The sequence below is a fragment of the Moschus berezovskii genome, chromosome 24 (assembly GCF_049115385.1).
Source record: "Moschus berezovskii isolate FMDL1 chromosome 24, NW_MosBer_1.0, whole genome shotgun sequence".
NCBI classification, from domain to species: Eukaryota; Metazoa; Chordata; class Mammalia; order Artiodactyla; family Moschidae; genus Moschus; species Moschus berezovskii.
In genome coordinates, this window is record NC_142483.1 from 39,322,088 (window position 1) to 39,340,271 (window position 18,184).

The 18,184-nt window shown below is 40.6% G+C and overlaps 1 protein-coding gene across 2 annotated transcripts in view; it reads right to left on the minus strand.

Annotated features, from left to right (window-relative positions):
• The window catches only part of SUMF1 (sulfatase modifying factor 1), a 95,521-nt gene that overhangs the window by 60,294 nt on the left and 17,043 nt on the right, over positions 1-18,184 (minus strand). The window lies entirely within an intron of this gene.

An 18,184-nucleotide genomic window follows, 5' to 3' on the forward strand; every position in this document is an offset into this window, starting at 1 on the left:
AGTAGCATCCTCCTCCCCACCCAGCTGTGAGAACCAAATGTGAGTCACTTCTAATGAGGTGGATGAACCTAGAGGCTGTGATACAGAGTGAAGTAAGCCAGAAAGGGGAAAACAAACATCAAATATTAACACATATAAATGGAATCTAAAAGGATGGTACTTATGAACCCATTTACAGGGCAGCAATAGAGACGCAGACATAGAGAAGAGACTGTGGACACATTGGGGGAAGAGAGAGAGGGATGAGCAGAGAAGGTGGCACTGAAACACGTGCATTACCGTGTGTAAAACAGACAGCCAGTGGGCATGTGTGCTGCATGACTGGGGAGCTCAAACCCGGTGCTCTGTGACAACCTACAGGGGTGGGATGGAGTGGGAGGTGGGAGGGAGTTTCAAGAAGGAGGGGCCATATGTATGTGTGGCTGACTCATGTTGATGTATGACAGAAACCAATACAATATTGTAAAGCTATTATCCTCCAATTAAAAAACAAATAAATTTTAAAAAGAGATAAAAAAATTGTCTCCACATTCATGAAGCCTCATACTAGACAAAGCTTAGGGGCCTATGAGAGGACCATACGACACCCCCACCTATGAGAAAGACTGTAATTCTGCATCACAATGGTCAGATGCAGAGTCAGGAACCACTTCCGCACCAGACATATGAAGAAGGAAAGATAAGCAATCAGAGTCACCCACAACAGAGGACTTAGCTTACAGGCAGAACACCATTCTTCTTAGCCAAGCTGTACTGGGAAAGCCATTTTTTCTAGACAAACATACAACAAATCCCATCCAATGTCACCAGATAACTTCTTTCAAATATCACTGTTAACTCCATATTTGAAAAGACTTGTTCTTGAACTCCTGGTCACGTCTTCAAAATAAATGCTATTCTACTATGTTTGGTAATTTATGTAATAAGCAACTTTGAGATTCATACATAAGCCAGTTAAACAAGGCTGCACTGCAAATTATAACATCTATGATTCCTTTTAACAGAAAGAGTCTTCATATGTGTTCTTTTCAGAGTCACAGCAACAACACGAGTGGTTTGGCATCTGTGATAAATCTTATCCTAAACAGAAAACTGTAGGGGGCGGTGGATGTGGTTGCCCATCTACATATTTGTTCAACTGAGACACTTCTAGTTACCGGAGAAGGCAATGGCAAGCCACTCCAGTACTCTTGCCTAAAAAATCCCATGGATGGAGGAGCCTGGTAGGCTGCAGTCCATGGGGTCGCTATGGGTCGGACACGACTGAGCGACTTCACTTTCACTTTTCACTTTCACACACTGGAGAAGGAAATGGCAACCCACTCCAGTGTTCTTGCCTGGAGAATCCCAGGGATGGGGGAGCCTGGTGGGCTTCCGTCTATGAGGTCACACAGAGTCGGACACGACTGAAGTGACTTAGCAGCAGCAGCAGTTGAGTTACAGCACTCCCTTACATCCAGGGAGAAAAGGACTTTGCTTGACCTATTTCTAGTCAAACCATCTCCATAGCAACTGTCTTGGGTTTAAGTTGAAACAGCTGTACCAGACAGCCAGCAACCAATTACAATGTAAATAGGATCCGTGTGCGTACTGACGTCCCCTTGAGACATGGACTTCAGAGGGCAAAGACATCGTTTCCCACCTCTCCCTAGGGGCATAGACAGACTTGTAGTAACAGCTTAAAGAAAAGGAAAGGGGAAGACAGCGAAGGTGCCTTTATTTTTGCCAGAAGTGGTAAATTATGTTTCTTATACACACACAGCCCAGAATAAAGTTGGCACAGGAAAAAGACAAAGCACTGTGATAATACGCACATTCAAGTGTAAAAATGTCAAGTTCACAACTTTACAACTGTTCTCTTAAAAATTAAATGCATTTAGACAAGTAAATTAAAAAGATGGAAGTTTTTTGAAATGTAGTATAAACATGACAGTTACCCCTATAAAAACAGCCTGGGAGAATTTTTCAACTGGCACCAGTGAACAATAAGAAATCGCAGATCTGTTCAAATTCATGAAGTATAAATAAAACTGGATGAGAATCAAATGCAAGTGAAGGAATCAAGTGGAATAGGAAGCACACAACGAGTAAAATCTCTTTCTTCAGCACCCAATACAATTTGTATTTTCTACAATACAAATGTAGAAAATTGAGAAGTAGGCTTGAATAAAGAGTAAAAACAAATTCATCATGAAAACAGATAGGTAGTAAGGTCTGACAGCTTATTTCAAATTAAATCCTAAATCAGGTACCTTGACTACTTAATAGAATATGTGAGAGAGGAAAATGCATGCTTTTTCATAGACTACAAATATTTATGAAATTTGAGGCCAATCTGAAAATGTTCAACATTTTTGCTCCAGTTCTTAGTGAAATTCCTCATTATAGATTTCACTGCCTTCCTGAAATACCAGTTTTGTACACTCTAAACATTTCTTACATGTCCTTAAGAGAGGAGCAGAAAGCCTAGAGTGTCACTTGTTATAGACAATGTATAAAAAACGCATAAAGGATCGTTAGCATCCAAGAACCCTTTAAAAGTGAGGTAGTTGACTCATTTTCCATTGAGACCTGCAGAAATATGGGGAAAGTAGATTTGGGGCTTTTTATTAAAAATTGTTTATTGAAGTATAGTTTATTTACAATATTGTATTCATTTCAGGTGTATAATATATACTCCACTTAAGATGACTGCAGAACAATGGCTATATTTCACTGCGCTGTACAATATATCTTTGTTCCTTATCTATTCAGGTTCCAGCAGTTTGTATCTTTTAATCCCCTACCCTTATCTCGCCTCTCCTCCCTTTTCTCTCCCCACTGGTAATCACTAGATTGTTCTGTATGTTTGTTTTTGTTTTGTTATACGTATCTGTTTATTTTTTAGATTCTTACATATAAGTGATAACATACAGTATTTGTCTTTCTCTGTCTGACTTATTTAACAGCATAATGCTCTCTAGGTCTGGGATCTGAGGCTTTTAAAAAAAAATTTGTAAACAAGAGAAATACTGTTTATTTTTTTTAAGTAAGTTTTTATTTCTTTAGGCAAAGAAGCTTTTATTACAACTCTTTACAAAACGGCTTCATTTAAGCTCCTTAAATTGCCACTGGCTTACCTACAAGCCTTTCTCAATGTCTAAAACAGGGAAATTACAGAAAATCTGAATGACATTTGATTGGTTCTGTACTTTGTTTTCGTGGCTTACAAGTTCTGAGGCTTCTGAGAAAAAAGGTCAAACAGAAGACAGAAAGCAGAAAAGGCACCTAAGAAGCTCCCCCAGCCTGGCTGCATGCTTAACACAGGCAGGCTTACAAGCCGCCAGGTTTAAAGGTGAGGGGATAGGGAGGCCAACTGTCTAAATTCTCTCATTTTAAGGATGGAAAAATAAGCTCTGAAGTGTGGCAGGTAGTGGCAGAGCTAGGGAAAGAAACCACAGCCGCAGATATTCAATTTATAAGTCTGTTCTACTACCCAGGCTTTTCCAAAAGCTGTTTCAAGAGTCTTCCACAAGATGTTAATAGCTATGGGGGGGTGGGAGGCGGGCAGGGCGGCAGGGGGCGGGTGGAATGAAGTTCCACAATCGAAGCAGTCCATCTAGCCAGGAAAGCACTCAGGTAATCAAGTTAAATTAGTTTTTTTTAATTTCAGAACTTCTCAAAATCTTTGAACTGCTTACATAACAGTCATGGTTAAGTTCTGAATAACAGGAGATGGTCTTTGAGCCAAGGGCTTAGTAGGTTCCAATCCTGACTACTTACTATGTGACAGTTGGCAAGTTACTAAACCTCTCTGAGTTTGGTTTTCTCAATCAGCAAATCAGCCTCGTAAGAGAGCTTATCTAACAGGTTTACTGCAGTGCGGATTTAGCATAAGCACTCAGAAAAGAAGCACGTATAGGCACTGGTACAAGAGAGCTGAGGAACCCATTTCCAATGCTATTCGTTCCCTCATTTATACACTCAGCAAACCTTTGATGAGTGCCTGACCTAAGCAGCCCTATGAGAGGCCTGAGGGGTGGAGAAGAGACGGGCACCCAACTAAAGTCAGGGGGTGTCTCTCTGCAAATGTGTCCCACAGGAGGGGAGAAGGAGGAGCGAGTGAGGCAGGATGGGTGACAGAAGGATGTTCCACAGGAGAGGCTGCCCTTATTACACGTCCACTTCACTTGATCTCCCTGTATTCTAAGAGTACTTCACTTAATCCAGAAAAGCGGAACGTCAACTTTTTCTGTGAAATAAAATACACCAAAGATATTCAGAACCTTAGACTTGGAAAGAAGCCCAGAGGATACCTGCTTTCAACCCAAACCCAACCAAAGACATCCTCTCTACAGTATCCCTAGGATGAATATGTAAGACAGGATGAACAACGGTCCTCATTTAACCAGGACAGTCCAGAAGTATACTTGTTATTCTGGCATGCTTAAGAGCAACCCGTTTTATTCTCAAAAATATCCCAATGTGGACCATAAATTACAATGGTCACTCTACTCGTAGATGATCCCAGATCTTAGCATCAACAATTTAGGGGACAGACATCACCTCCCTGCAGGTACACACTCAAGCTTAGATCATTCTAACAAACAGAGCTCTTCATCAACAGTGCAAGAAAAGTGCCTCCCAGAGCCCTTCCATCTGCTGGCAATGATCAGGCTCCAAGGATCACGTGGAACAGGTTAAATTCCCTTTGGATCACCCTGCAGACATGTGTAGAATAATCGTAATTCTTTCACCTCTTGGTCTTCTCTAGGTTCAATCACATATTCACCTTTCCCCAGGCTCTACCATCTCAAGTGAAGGGAATCACAGCCTCCCTAGTTGCTCAGGCCAGTACCCAGGAGTCATACTTGATTCTTCACTCGCCTCTGCCCCCTCTGCTCTCAGACGTCCAACACCAGACCCTTGTCAGCATCTCTCCTCCTGCCAGCCTGCTCCACAGCCACATCATGTCACACCTGGCCTACAACAAAACACACGCAGAGGCCAAAGTGCTCTCTTTAAAATGTTAACTAGAGGGGACTTCCTCAGGGGTCTGGTGGTTAATAATCCACCTGCCACTGCAGGGGACACGGGTTTGATTGCTGATCGGGGAACGAAGACCCTACATGCCGCAGGGCAACTACAGAAAGCCCATGTGCTGCAACGAACACCCATGATGGCCAAAAGAAAATAAATTTTTAAAAAATGTTAATTGGATCCAGTGGCTTCCGGCTGCACCAAAGAAGAAACCCAAACTTCTCTGAGGCTCACAAAGTCTAGGTCAGCTACCTGCTGCTACTTCTCTAACCCAAGCCGAGCTCCTATCCCAGTTCCCCCTATTCATCACTCCCTCATTACTGGTCATGCTGGGTCCTACTCACCAGTTAGGTTTCAGCTCAGGTGTCACTTCCTTAGAGAGGCCATCCCACAACCCACACATAAAAGAGCCCAAGGAGCCTAATTGTACAATACGCAACCACTCTCGCCCCCATTACTCTGTTTTATTTTATTCACAGGCCATTAGCATAGTCAGTTAAAAGTTCACTTGTGTAGAGTGTGTTTTTCCCTGGAGCTATAACTCCCAGGAGAGTGAGGACTTATATCCACAGTACTTGGAACACTGCCTGGTCCATAGTATATATGGAATAAACATTTATTTAACAAATAAGTTCATCTGTTCCTGAGGCTTCCATGGGTTTCCGAACCCCTCCCCACCACACGTGACCCTCTTCTGGATAAATACCGATTAAAAATTTAGTGTTTCAACAGGACATACTTTTATAGAAAGGAGGAACCAGCCCTTGTCTTATGGGTTTTGCAAAAGGGTCTCTGACAGGAAAGGTACTAGGCAGGTCCTCAGGTGGCGCTAGTGGTAAAGGACCCACCTGCCAATGCAGGAGACACAGGAGATGTGGGTTCAATCCCTGGTTCCAGAAGATCCCCTGGAATAGGAAATGGCAACCCACTCCAGTATTCTTTCCTGCAAAATTTCATGGACAGAGGAGCCTGGTGGGCTAAGTCTGGGGAGTCGCAAAGAGTCAGACACAACTGAGTGACTAAGCGCGCGCGCACACACACACACACACACACACACAGGTCCTCTTAGGTGCCCCCCTTAAATATTTCCGAGAACTGAGACAAGCTATTTCCATTCCTGGGCCATGGTTGCCTCATCGATAAGAGGAAAGTTTTTCACCAGATGATTCTGAAAGTTTCATCCATTCTAAATCCTCTTTTTTCGCGTGAGTTTTTCCTAAAGCTGCATATCCCCTGGGCAGAACTCCCTACCTGACAGACTTTGTCTCACTGTGGAGGTTTATAGCACAAATGCCAACACCTGGGAGGTAGGAGATGAGAGAATCATCTTTATTTCCTAATCCAAGTCAGACCTCAAAAGACCCATGACTTGAAAAGACACTTAAGAACCTCTTAAACAGACATTTGAAATCTGAGCCTTTGCGAGCCCACCATGCCCCACACTCATTCTGAGCAGGGGCCTTGTTTTAGAGCTGGTTGGAATAAAATACTGTGCCCTGTTATCCTACTTTACTGGATTCTCACCTTCCAGGGTTATCAATTGCTTCCTGAGTCTACACCACACACTGACTCCCAGGACAGGCAGACAACCAGCCTTTTCAAAACCAGACATAGAACACGGTTGTCTGACCATGTTCTCTTCTTATCCAATCAGCCAACCCTGGGACGCACTTCCTGAAAAACTCGGCTTCTGTGAACTCATCTTCACCCTGTTGATCGAATCAGCATTCTCCTGCCAAGAAAAAGCTGACTTTCCAACATGAGACAGGTCATACCAGGTCTGAGCCCCACAGCTCTCAACAATGAATGCTCCTGTAGAGGATACTCAAATGGCATTCTTTCATTTTTTGGCAAATATTTATTAAGTCCTTATTAAGTGACAGGTATGCTCAGGGGATGGTGAATAATTCGGAAACAGCTTCGCCCACCATCACAGGACGGTTAGGGTAAAGAAAAGGGCATTCAACAAACACCTACACAAATAATGATGAGTGAGATAAATAATGTGAAAGGAAGGCATAAGAAGCCGTAAGAACAAAGAAATGGAAGCATCTCAATCTGGAATGTTGGACAACAGACAGGCATTTCAAATGGACTGCCCAGAGTAAGTTTAGCTGAAACCTGACCATGCAAAGCTGAATATGGACAGTCAAAGCAACAGGACATGGTAGGCGCTCCACCAGAGCTTTGTCCTAGTTGATCGCAAGATGAGTTCTTCCTCACCTGAAAGGCTTCCCTAAAATGCCTTTTCCTCACACAGGCGTTCCCTGATCATCCTAACAAATTCAACTTCGCAGGCATCTCTCCCCACTCCTCACCACTTCTCTTCATCGCAGCCCTGCGGAGGTACTTCCACTTCAGGATGGGAGGGAGTTCATATACTTACTCTTTTTGATAAATTTTAAACAGATGATATATGTGTTTTCATTCTTGTTTCTCTAATATATTTCATATTAAAAAGTCATAATTCAGAAAAAAAAAAGCCACCTAATATTGGTTTGAATTCGATGTTATTGCATTCCTTAGACTTTGAGCAGTTAAAAGACAGGGAAGGTGTCTTTCATCCTAGTATTCCCAGGAAGAGTACGGTACCTAGGTGACAGCAGGACATTTCTGATGGCTTGCTAAACAAACAAGCTACATTTAAATCCACAAAGGAAATCTTTACAGAGGGAGCTAAACTCATTTCATCTATAAGTCAAAAAACAGACCGCACTGATGGATGGCAGACAATCAAGGAGGCATGAATTCAAATAAATGTCACTGCTGCTGCTGCTAAGTCACTTCAGTCGTGTCCGACTCTGTGCGACCCCACTGACGGCAGCCCACCAGGCTCCCCTGTCCCTGGGATTCTCCAGGCAAGAACACTGGAGTGGGTTGCCATTTCCTTCTCCAATGTGTGAAAGTGAAAAGTGAAAGTGAAGTTGCTCAGTCATGTCCGACCCTTAGCAACCCCACGGACTGCAGCCTACCAGGCTCCTCCATCCATGGGATTTTCCAGGCAAGAGAACTGGAGTGGCTTGCCATTGCCTTCTCTGGATAAATGTCACTATATACACCCAAAAGAACTGAAAGCACAAAATCAGACACTTGTACACCAATGTTCATGGCAGCATTATTCATAATAGCCAAAAGCTGAAAACAAACCAAATGTCAACTGACAGATAAAATTTAAAAGTTGTGGTATACGGAAACAGTGGAATATTATTCAGCTTTAAAAAGGGAATAACCTTTTTATAAGCTTTAAAAAGGCAAAAACCTCAGATATGCAGATGACACCACCCTTATGGCAGAAAGTGAAGAGGAACTCAAAAGCCTCTTGATGAAAGTGAAAGAGGAGTGAAAAGGTTGGCTTAAAGCTCAACATTCAGAAAACGAAGATCATGGCATCTGGTCCCATCTCTTCTTGGGAAATAGATGGGGAAACAGTGGAAACCATGTCAGACTCTATTTTTTTGGGCTCCAAAATCACTGCGGATGCTGATTGCAGCCATGAAATTAAAAGACGCTTGCTCCTTGGAAGGAAAGTTATGACCAGCCTAGATAGCATATTAAAGAGCAGGGACATTACTTTGCCAACCAAGGTCCGTCTAGTCAAGGCTATGGTTTTCCCCGTGGTCATGTATGGATGTGAGAGTTGGACTGTGAAGAAAGCTGATCGTCGAAGAATTGATGCTTTTGAACTGTGGTGCTGGAGAAGACTCTTGAGAGTCCCTTGGACTGCAAGGAGATCCAACCAGTCCATTCTAAAGGAGATCAATCCTGGGTGTTCATTGGAAGGACTTATGCTAAAGCTGAAACTCCAATACTTTGGCCACCTCATGCGACGAGTTGACTCACTGGAAAAGACTCTGATGCTGGGAGCGATTGGGTGTAGGAGGAGACAGGGAAGACAGAGAATGAGGTGACTGGATGGCATCACCGACTCGATGGACATGAGTTTGAGTGAACTCCGGGAGTTGGTGATGGACAGGGAGGCCTGGAGTGCTGTGATTCATGGGGTCGCTAAGAGTCGGACACGACTGAGCGACTGAACTGAACTGAACTGAAAAAGGGAATAGAATTCTTTTTTCATTGATTTACAATGTTGTAGTAATTTCTGCTGTACAACACAGTGATTCAGTTGTACATATAAACACATTTTTAAAAAATACTCTTTTCCATTATGGTTTATCCCAGAATACTGAATACAGTTCCCTGTGCTATAGAGTAGGCCTTTGTTGCTTATCCAGGATTGAAATTCTGATACATGGTACAACATGAATGAAACCTGAACACATTATGCTAAGTGAAATAAGCCAGTCATAAAAGGACAAATATTGTAAGATTCCTTCAATGAGGCACTTGCTGCTGCTGCTGCTGCTGCTAAGTCACTTCAGTCATCTGACTCTGTCCGACTCCACAGATGGCAGCCCACCAGGCTCCCCCGTCCCTGGGATTCTCCAGGCAAGAACACTGGAGTGGGCTGCCATTTCCTTCTCCAATGTGAGAAAGTGAAAAGTGAAAGTGAAGTCGCTCAGTCGTGTCCAACCCTTAGTGACCCCATGGACTGCAGCCTACCAGCCTCCTCCGTCCATGGGATTTTCTAGGCAAGAGTACTGGAGTGGCTTGCCATTGTCTTCTCCGATGAGGCACTTAGAACAGACTAATTGACACAGACACAAAGTAGAATCAAGGTTTCCCAGGGGCTAGGGGAGAGGAAAGTAGGAAATTATTGTTTAATGGTACAGAGTTTCTGTTTGGGATGGCAAACAAGTCCTTTAAGTGCACAGTGGTGGTGAGGGTTGTACAACATTGGGAATGTACATAACTTTAATAAATTATCCATTTAAAAATAGTTAAAATGGTAAATTTTATGTTACATATATTCTATCTCACTTTCCTACCAAAAAAGATGTATCACTTGTGTATTCCTCTAACAAAGGACTCTAAGATAATCCAAGAAGACTTATCCTATGATAGCAAATCCTTTGAAAATATCACTGTAATTTGGTACAATGCAATATGTGGCAATGCCAGTTCTTAAGAATGGGCCAAAGTAAAGCAAAGGAAATTTAACTAAATTTTCAATTAGGTGAGGCAAAGAAACAGTCCATCTGAAGAAACTAGAGCAACATTTACTAAAAGGCTCTTTATGTGCCAGACCTTGTACTATTAGGTGGTTCTATGAACATTACTTCATTTGATCTTTACAATACTCTACCAAGTAGGCTCAAGGGACATCAGATTAGTGAAGGACAGGGAAGCCTGGCATGCTGCAGTCCATGGGCCCACAAAGAGTCAGACATGACTGATAACAATAACTAGGTAGGCATTAATATCCCTATAATAAATTGATTAAACAAGTAAAATGAGATAAACCATACTAAAAAAGGAAATTTTAAAAAATATTGCATACACATATCTGAATCACTTTACAGCAGAAATTAACACAAGATTGTAAATAACTATAATTTTTTAAAAAGTAAAATTCTAGTTAGGATGAAGAAAAAATAATTAAGGCGCTACGCCAGCATCAAAAGGATGAACAAACAGAGCTACAAAATCACACCTAGCAGGAGACAAGGCAAAACTTCTGATTTGTACTTAACCAGGTTACTAGGTTAACTGCCTCATAAAAAAAAGTCAACATTCTCCAGGGTATTATAACAGGATCCAGAGACCCAAAAGTGAAGGGAAAAGAAAATGAACAGGTGCAAACCCCAAGATGACCCAAATGTTGGAATTATTGGACAAAGAACAAAACAGCTATTATAACTATCAGCTATGACGTAAAGGTGAATGCTCTTAAAATGAATAAAAAGCTAGGCATTCATTCTCAGCAGAGAAACAGGAGATATTTTTTAAAAAGGAAACTTTAGAATTGCAAAATACAATATCTGAAATTCACTGGGTAGGCTCAAGAGCAGAATGAAAATGACAGAGAAAACAGGAAGCTTGAAGACATATCACTAGAATACTAGATTGTATCAATAGTATACTATCTAAAAACAGAGAAAAAAAATTTCTTTTTTAATGAACAAAGCCTAAGGAGCCTCTTCAATAATAAAAAGTCTGACACTAAAGCATCTGTATCCCAAAATGAGAAGAGAAATTGGTGTTGAAAAAATATTTGGAATAATGGCTGGACACTCCACAAAATATGGTTAAAGACATAAATTTACAGACACAAGAATCTCAACAAACCCCAAACAGGATAATCTCTAAGAAAACAATGTCCAAACGCATTATAATCAAACTGCTAAAGATAAAAGATTTTTGAAATATCTTGAAAGAAGTCAGTAAAACAAATGCCACAGTACATATGAGAGATTAGTGGTTCAAATGTCTATTATTAGAAACCACATGAACAGAAGAGTGAGACAATATTTTAAAGTCAGGAAAGCAAAGAAGTGTCAACTCAGGTCTTTGTATCCAGTGAAAACATCCTTTAAGAATAAAGGTAAAAATAAACACATTTGCAGATGAACAAAAAGTAAGAGAATTCATCACCATAAGACTTGCTCTAAAAGAAATGCTAAAGGAAGTTTTTCAGCTGAAGGGAAATACGGAACTTTAGGAATAAAGGAAGAACAAAAATAGTTTGGGTAAATAGAATGGATTTCTTTCTCCTTTAAATTATAAAAAATATGTATGAGTGTTACAAGCAAAATGTTGGGGTTTCTTTCCCATTTATGAAGATGTACTTACTATAGATAACAACTATAATATAGGGAGTCAAGTAAACGAACCTACAAGGTAATAAGGCTTCTATAGTAAGTCTTAAAATGCTAACTCTGTAGTAGACTGTAAGGAGTTAGGTGTATATTTTAATTCTTAGAGCAACTTTAATTTCATACTGAAAAATTAAACTTTAATTTTATACTTCAGTTCAGTTCAGTTCAGTCGCTCAGTCGTGACTGACTCTTTGAGACCCCATGAATCACAGCACGCCAGGCTTCCCTGTCCATCACCAACTCCCGGAGTTCACTCAAACTCATGTCCATCGAGTCAGTGATGCCATCCAGCCATCTCATTCTCTGTCGTCCCCTTCTCCTCCTGCCCCCAATCCTTCTTAGCATCAGAGTCTTTTCCAGTAAGTCAACTCTTCGCATGAAGTGGCCAAAGTATTGGAGTTTCAGCTTTAGCATCAGTCCTTCCAATGAACACCCAGGATTGATCTCCTTTAGAACAGACTGGTTGGATCTCCTTGCAGTCCAAGGGACTCTCAAGAGTCTTCTCCAGCACCACAGTTCAAAAGCATCAATTCTTTGGCGATCAGCTTTCTTCACAGTCCAACTCTCACATCCATACATGAACATGGAAAAAACCATAGCCTTGACTAGACAGACCTTTGTTGGCAAAGTAATGTCTCTGCTTTTTAATATGCTGTCTAGGTTGGTCATAACTTTCCTTCCAAGGAGTAAGCGTCTTTGAATTTCATGGCTGCAATCAGCGTCCGCAGTGATTTTGGAGCCCAAAAAAATAAAGCCTGACACTGTTTCCACTGTTTCCCCATCTATTTCCCATGAAGTGATGGGACCAGATGCTAGAGATACTTAAATTATCTTTCAGTAATGAAGCAAAATATATTTGAAGACTAAAAAAATAACACCCAAGATATAGCCAAAAGCGAACAGAAATTAAAATGAAATATACATACTAATGTATACAGTATAAAACATATACATATATTTTTAAATAACTATATTAAGTATATATAGTATAAATATACACACATACACACATTCACTCAAAAGTGAAGTTAAGAGACATGGAAGACTGAGTGACAAAGTCTAACCAACATCTAACTGGAGTCCCAGAGGAAAGAATGGGAAAAAAAGGCAATATTCAAAAAGATCATGGTTAAGAATAATCCAGATATGATTTAAAAACACGTGTCCTCAGATTCAGGAAACTCAACAAAACTGAAGCAGAAAAACTGAAAGAAACCAACACCTAGGCATGTCACAGTGAAACTGCAGAATAGCAAAGACAGGAGATCATTTCAAAAGTGTGCCGAACTCGAGGACCTACAGAAGAACAGCCATAGACGTTCCTGATGGCTGATGTTTTAACAGCAATGACAAAAACGAGAAGACAGTGAATTAAACCCTACAGTGTACTGGGAGGAATCAACTGCCAACTGGAAATTTTTACTTAGTTATCTTTCAGTGTAAGTGTTAGTTGCTCAGTCGTGCCCAACTCCTTGCGACCCCATGGACTGCAGCCACCAGGCTCCTCTGTCCATGAGATTTTCCAGGCAAGGATACTGGAGTGGGTTGCCATTTCCATCTTTCAGTAATGAAGCAAAATATATTTGAACACAATTAATAAAAAAAAAATTTTACCAAAAGATGTCCTCTAGGCAGAGAGACATTTTTTTTTTTAATTTGCAAAAAGAAGAAAAAGGAGAAGCAGTCTTGGAAATTCTGAATCCTTAATGAAATTGGCTTTCAGTTGAAAAGATAGTCTCAAAATAGCTTCTCATCCTCCTTTTTCAAGGACACTTACTCAGCAATTTGTTTCGTTAAACTGTTAACAATTTTGAAAGTATTAAACCACAAACAAATAGATGATCATTATTTCTCAGGTTCCCAGCAAGAGGAATTGCTTTTTCCCATCTCACTGCTATTCCTCTGTCCAAGATTTAGGAGATACATTAATGACACAAGTTTAAAAATGAAACATACTCTTTAGAAATTATATATTTTAAATACCATTCTTTTAAGGTATTTTAAGTTATCTAGAGTAAAAAAACAAAAACAACAACAAAAGCTAGCCTTAATCCCTTCTAGGATTTGATATCTGTAGTTTTTAAGACACTGTTTTAAATGAAACATCCAAGTAATAATCACAAGTAGGTAAATTTCTGCACACACATACACTGTTTCTCACCATTAAATTCACCAATTATCTCTACAAGAAAACTCTGAGAGCTAGATTGATGTTTTGCCTCTAAACATTATACATTAAAAAACAAACAAACACAAGAGGACATCAACATCAGCACAGTTTTTCAATCTCTCCAATTGATGTGTAGAACCAGACACAGCAATTAGATAACCACTAGATGAAACACCAAAATCCTAAGCACAATATGCACAGCCAATCTATGTGACAAGGTACCTTTACCAAACCAGAATACAAACAGGCAAAGGAAAACTGCCAACAGTCACACAACCTGCATGGTTGTTACGGCTGGATAGGAGAAAACAGAAGAAATCAACAAGTCACAGAGCCGTGACGAGGAAAATCCCAAAGCAGCCAGTGGGTATCACTGGAAAGCAGAGAACTACAGTGTGAGGAAGCAACGGAAACGGGAATGGACTCTGCCCACTGTGGTGGCAAGTGCGTGTTAGGGACCCGTGGTGAGAAAGTACAAGGCCATGGAACAGTCTTGCCCCAAGAATTCTTGACACTGACCTGCCAGGGTTCCCTTCCAGAAGAGAGTTCCTCACCAAGGAGAAAGCTGAGAGAATAAAATCAAACTCTAGAAAGCAAGGGACAAGAGAGAAAAGGAGGAGAAGGAGTGGAAGGGAAGAGATGCAGGAAAGTCTGAGGAAACAGGAGATCATACTTTTGAGGCCCCTGGGAGCACAACGGAAGATAGAGAGTTCTTCAAGCGACAGAAGCTACCCTGGACCACGCCTCCTTCTAAAGGGTAAGTGATGCTCAAAATGCCATGTCAAAATGAGGTCAAGGGCATTAAGAAAATGACTCATGAGAGAATAAAATAAAACAGGATCAGCAAACTCAGATGAGTACATAAATCAAGAAATAACTAAATCAAAAGAAAAGGCCACTTCAAAAATGAACACAAGAATACCTAAGAGACAAAGAAGATGTAAAGGAAGAAAAAATTTTAATTAAAAAAAAAAAGAAACGATTCAAAAGAAGTGATAAACACTGAAAATGAATCCTACAAATATATTAAGAGTTCCTAAAGAAGAAAACAAAGAATATTTAAGAATGTTTAAATCCATAGGTTCATGACATTAAAAAAAAAAAATCTGGTGATTATACAAATCTACATTTGTGATAAAACAATATAGAACTAAATACACACATACCAATGAGTACATATAAAACTGGTAAAACCAGATGAAGGTAAGTGGGTTGTGTCAATTGTCAACTTCCTGCTTGTGAAACTGTTCTATGGTTATGTAAGATGCTAGCACTGGAGGAATCCAGGGGAAGGGTGTATGGGATATCTGTATTATTTCTTACAACTGCATGTAAATTCACAACATTCTTTAAATGTTTAATTAAAAAAAAAGAAATCTAATTGGTTATTTCTAGAGAGTAGTAGGGAATCACTTCTTTATTTTAAAACCTAGTAAAGAATCAAGCATTTACTCTATCTTTCTTGTATGAACAGTATCAATGGTTGAGAAAATAGCAGATGAGGAAACCAAGTCTTTATAAAGTCTCAATTAATTAAAAAAAACTATTATATTCTCAACATCTTTCAACCCCCAATGAACTCGTGGATCTAGACACTAACATTAACAGCATTAACAGCAGGTAACATTATAAAAAGAGAGAGAAGAAGATATTATGTGCCTTGTGGTGTAAGAACACGTCACTATCTGAGGTCTTGCAATGGGGTCCAAACATGAGTCTGATCAGGTCTATGGATCCAGACACCACTGGCAGGAAATGCATGGGACAGAGAGAACAGCTGAGGTGCAACATGAGAGGGCAATCCAGAAAAAACCCTGGATTCCTTCACAGATAAATTGTTGGGGGGTAGGGGGGAGGCAGACAAGGGCCAGGGGCTGGGGAGGAGCAGGATAATGGAAGGGAAATCCACAGATTATAACAGTCTTAACTAAGTCAAAAGAAAAAAAATCTTAAAAGACACAAATTTGCTTTAAATGGACAGGACTAAACACTGGCAGTCTTGGGGATAAATACCTGCTGATAATACTATAAAGAAATGCAGAGAAGTATCTACTTTATTTTTTTAAGTATCTACTTTAAAAAGCAAGTTAGGGACTTCCTTGGTGGTGCAGTAGTCAATACTCCACGCTTCCAATGCAGGGGGCACAGGTTCGATCCCTGGTCATGGAACTAATATCCCACCTGCTGCATGGTGCGGCCAAACAGCAACAAACAAACAACAACAAAAAAAACTATTAAAAAAAAAAAAAGCAAGATAGTGGCTGCTTCAGGGACAGAGCGGGTGGTGATCAGATGTGGCACGTGGTTGGGGTTGCTCGGGCAGGTGGCAAAACTTTAATTCCTGACTTAAGACAAGGTTACAATGATGTTCATTTTAGAGCAACACAGTAAAATGACACACTTGATTTGTGTGATCTGTATTTGATTTTTCTTTTACAATGAAAAGACTTTTTTTGAAAATGAAAATTTATAGCCCTAGTGTTTCCTATCATGACAGAACATTTATGACCTTTAAAATAATTAAATTACATTTTTTAAAGAATTATTTGAAACAAAAAATAATCACATGATTGTAGATATCTAAAACAACTGCATGAAAGTAAATAATCTTATAAAATAATTGCATTTAAAATATACAGAAGAGTAAACCACATTAATAAATTCCAGCCAGCCAGTGAAACCTGGGGAAGGTTCTGAGGCCTATTTTTTATGTTAAAAAGGAGATTAACAAGTGCTACTGGGTTTTAGGGGCTTCCCTGGTGGCTCAGCTGGTAAAGAATCTGCCTGCAATATGGGAGACCTGGGTTCGATTCCTGGGTTGGAAAGATCCCCTGAAGAAGGGAACTAAGAATCCACTCCAGAATTCTGGCCTATACAGTCCATGGGGTCGAAAAGAGTTGGACAAGACTGAGCAACTTTCACTTTCACTGAGTTGTAGTGATAAAACACTCAGATGAGACTTTCTTCTCAACTTCATCAGGTCTTACAAGAGCCCTGAGCCTGAGACTATGTGATCTTATGTTTGGCCATGTACCACCTTGATTCACCTGCTTCAGGTAAAGTCACCTAGTGGCCCATCTCCTCTCCTACACTCCTGGAAACACCAGGTTAAAAATAGGTCTAGTGCATGAGGGTATGTCAAGACCTAAGAGGAGGCTGAAAAAACAAAAACTTAGCTCCTTCAAATCACTGACAGGTTCATTTCACTCATTCCAGCCCTTTCTAAACATGCTTAAAAGGTTTGCTTTTCCATTATGAGCACTTAAGTGAGTGACCAACACTTTGACCAAGTAACAGCTGCTTAGCCTCGTCCTAGTTACCAGTACACACACTTCACCGTGGATTTCACAGGGCGCCGGCAGAACCTAGTAATAATCAGCCTTTATGCCTAAAGCACTCAGAGCTTCTCAACTGACAAGAGGCCTTGTACCTGAAAGCACAAAATACAAAAATAAGTGCCCTGCCCCATCTGAACTCCCTATCACAAAACAAGACCACCCAGCCTGAGCTGTTTGCTCATCAACACTAAGCCAATCTGACCTCAAACCCCTTTAAAAGGGGTGGGGTGGCAGGGTATATCAGATAACATAACAGACTTGTAATGTAAACTTGTGAAGAAAACTTTGAGATTCAGATGGAACTCGGTCATGTTTTTTAAAACACTGGGAATTCCCTGGTGGTCCCCTGGTTAAAACTCTCAATGCAGGCGGCATGGGTTAGATCCCTGGTTAGGGAACTAAGATCCCAAATGCTGCAAGGCAGCAGGACAAAAAATAAAATAAAAAATAAAGTAATATGAAATACACACATGATTCTCCTATAAAATGGCTTCAGAGCAAGTCTGGTTTTACCTCATCTTTCCCCCTCACTCCCCCAGGTTTTCTACATGAGTTTGTATAGCAAGCCAACTCAAGTCAGGACGGTTAGCTCACAAGAGAGCACAGTGCCGCCAACACGTAAAGATGAGATTCAGGCAAGAGTTGAAAGGGAACCTGTATAAGAAAGGAAGATTAGTGCTGAATTCCTGTCTTCCAAGTCGGGGTCTCATTCAGTCTCCCTGGGGTAAGCTAACCCCGTTTCCTTTCCTCTTTCACCACCTCCTGCTGCTTCTGCATCCTCAGCCCTGTTTCATGAGCCCTCGGCTTTCCAGCTTATCTACCCTACCCTCGTTCCCTTGTATATTTTCTGCCTTCTCACGAGACAGATGAGTAAATATATACTCAAATATACACAGACGGTAAAGAGTCCGCCTGCAAAGCAGGAGACCTGGGTTCAACCC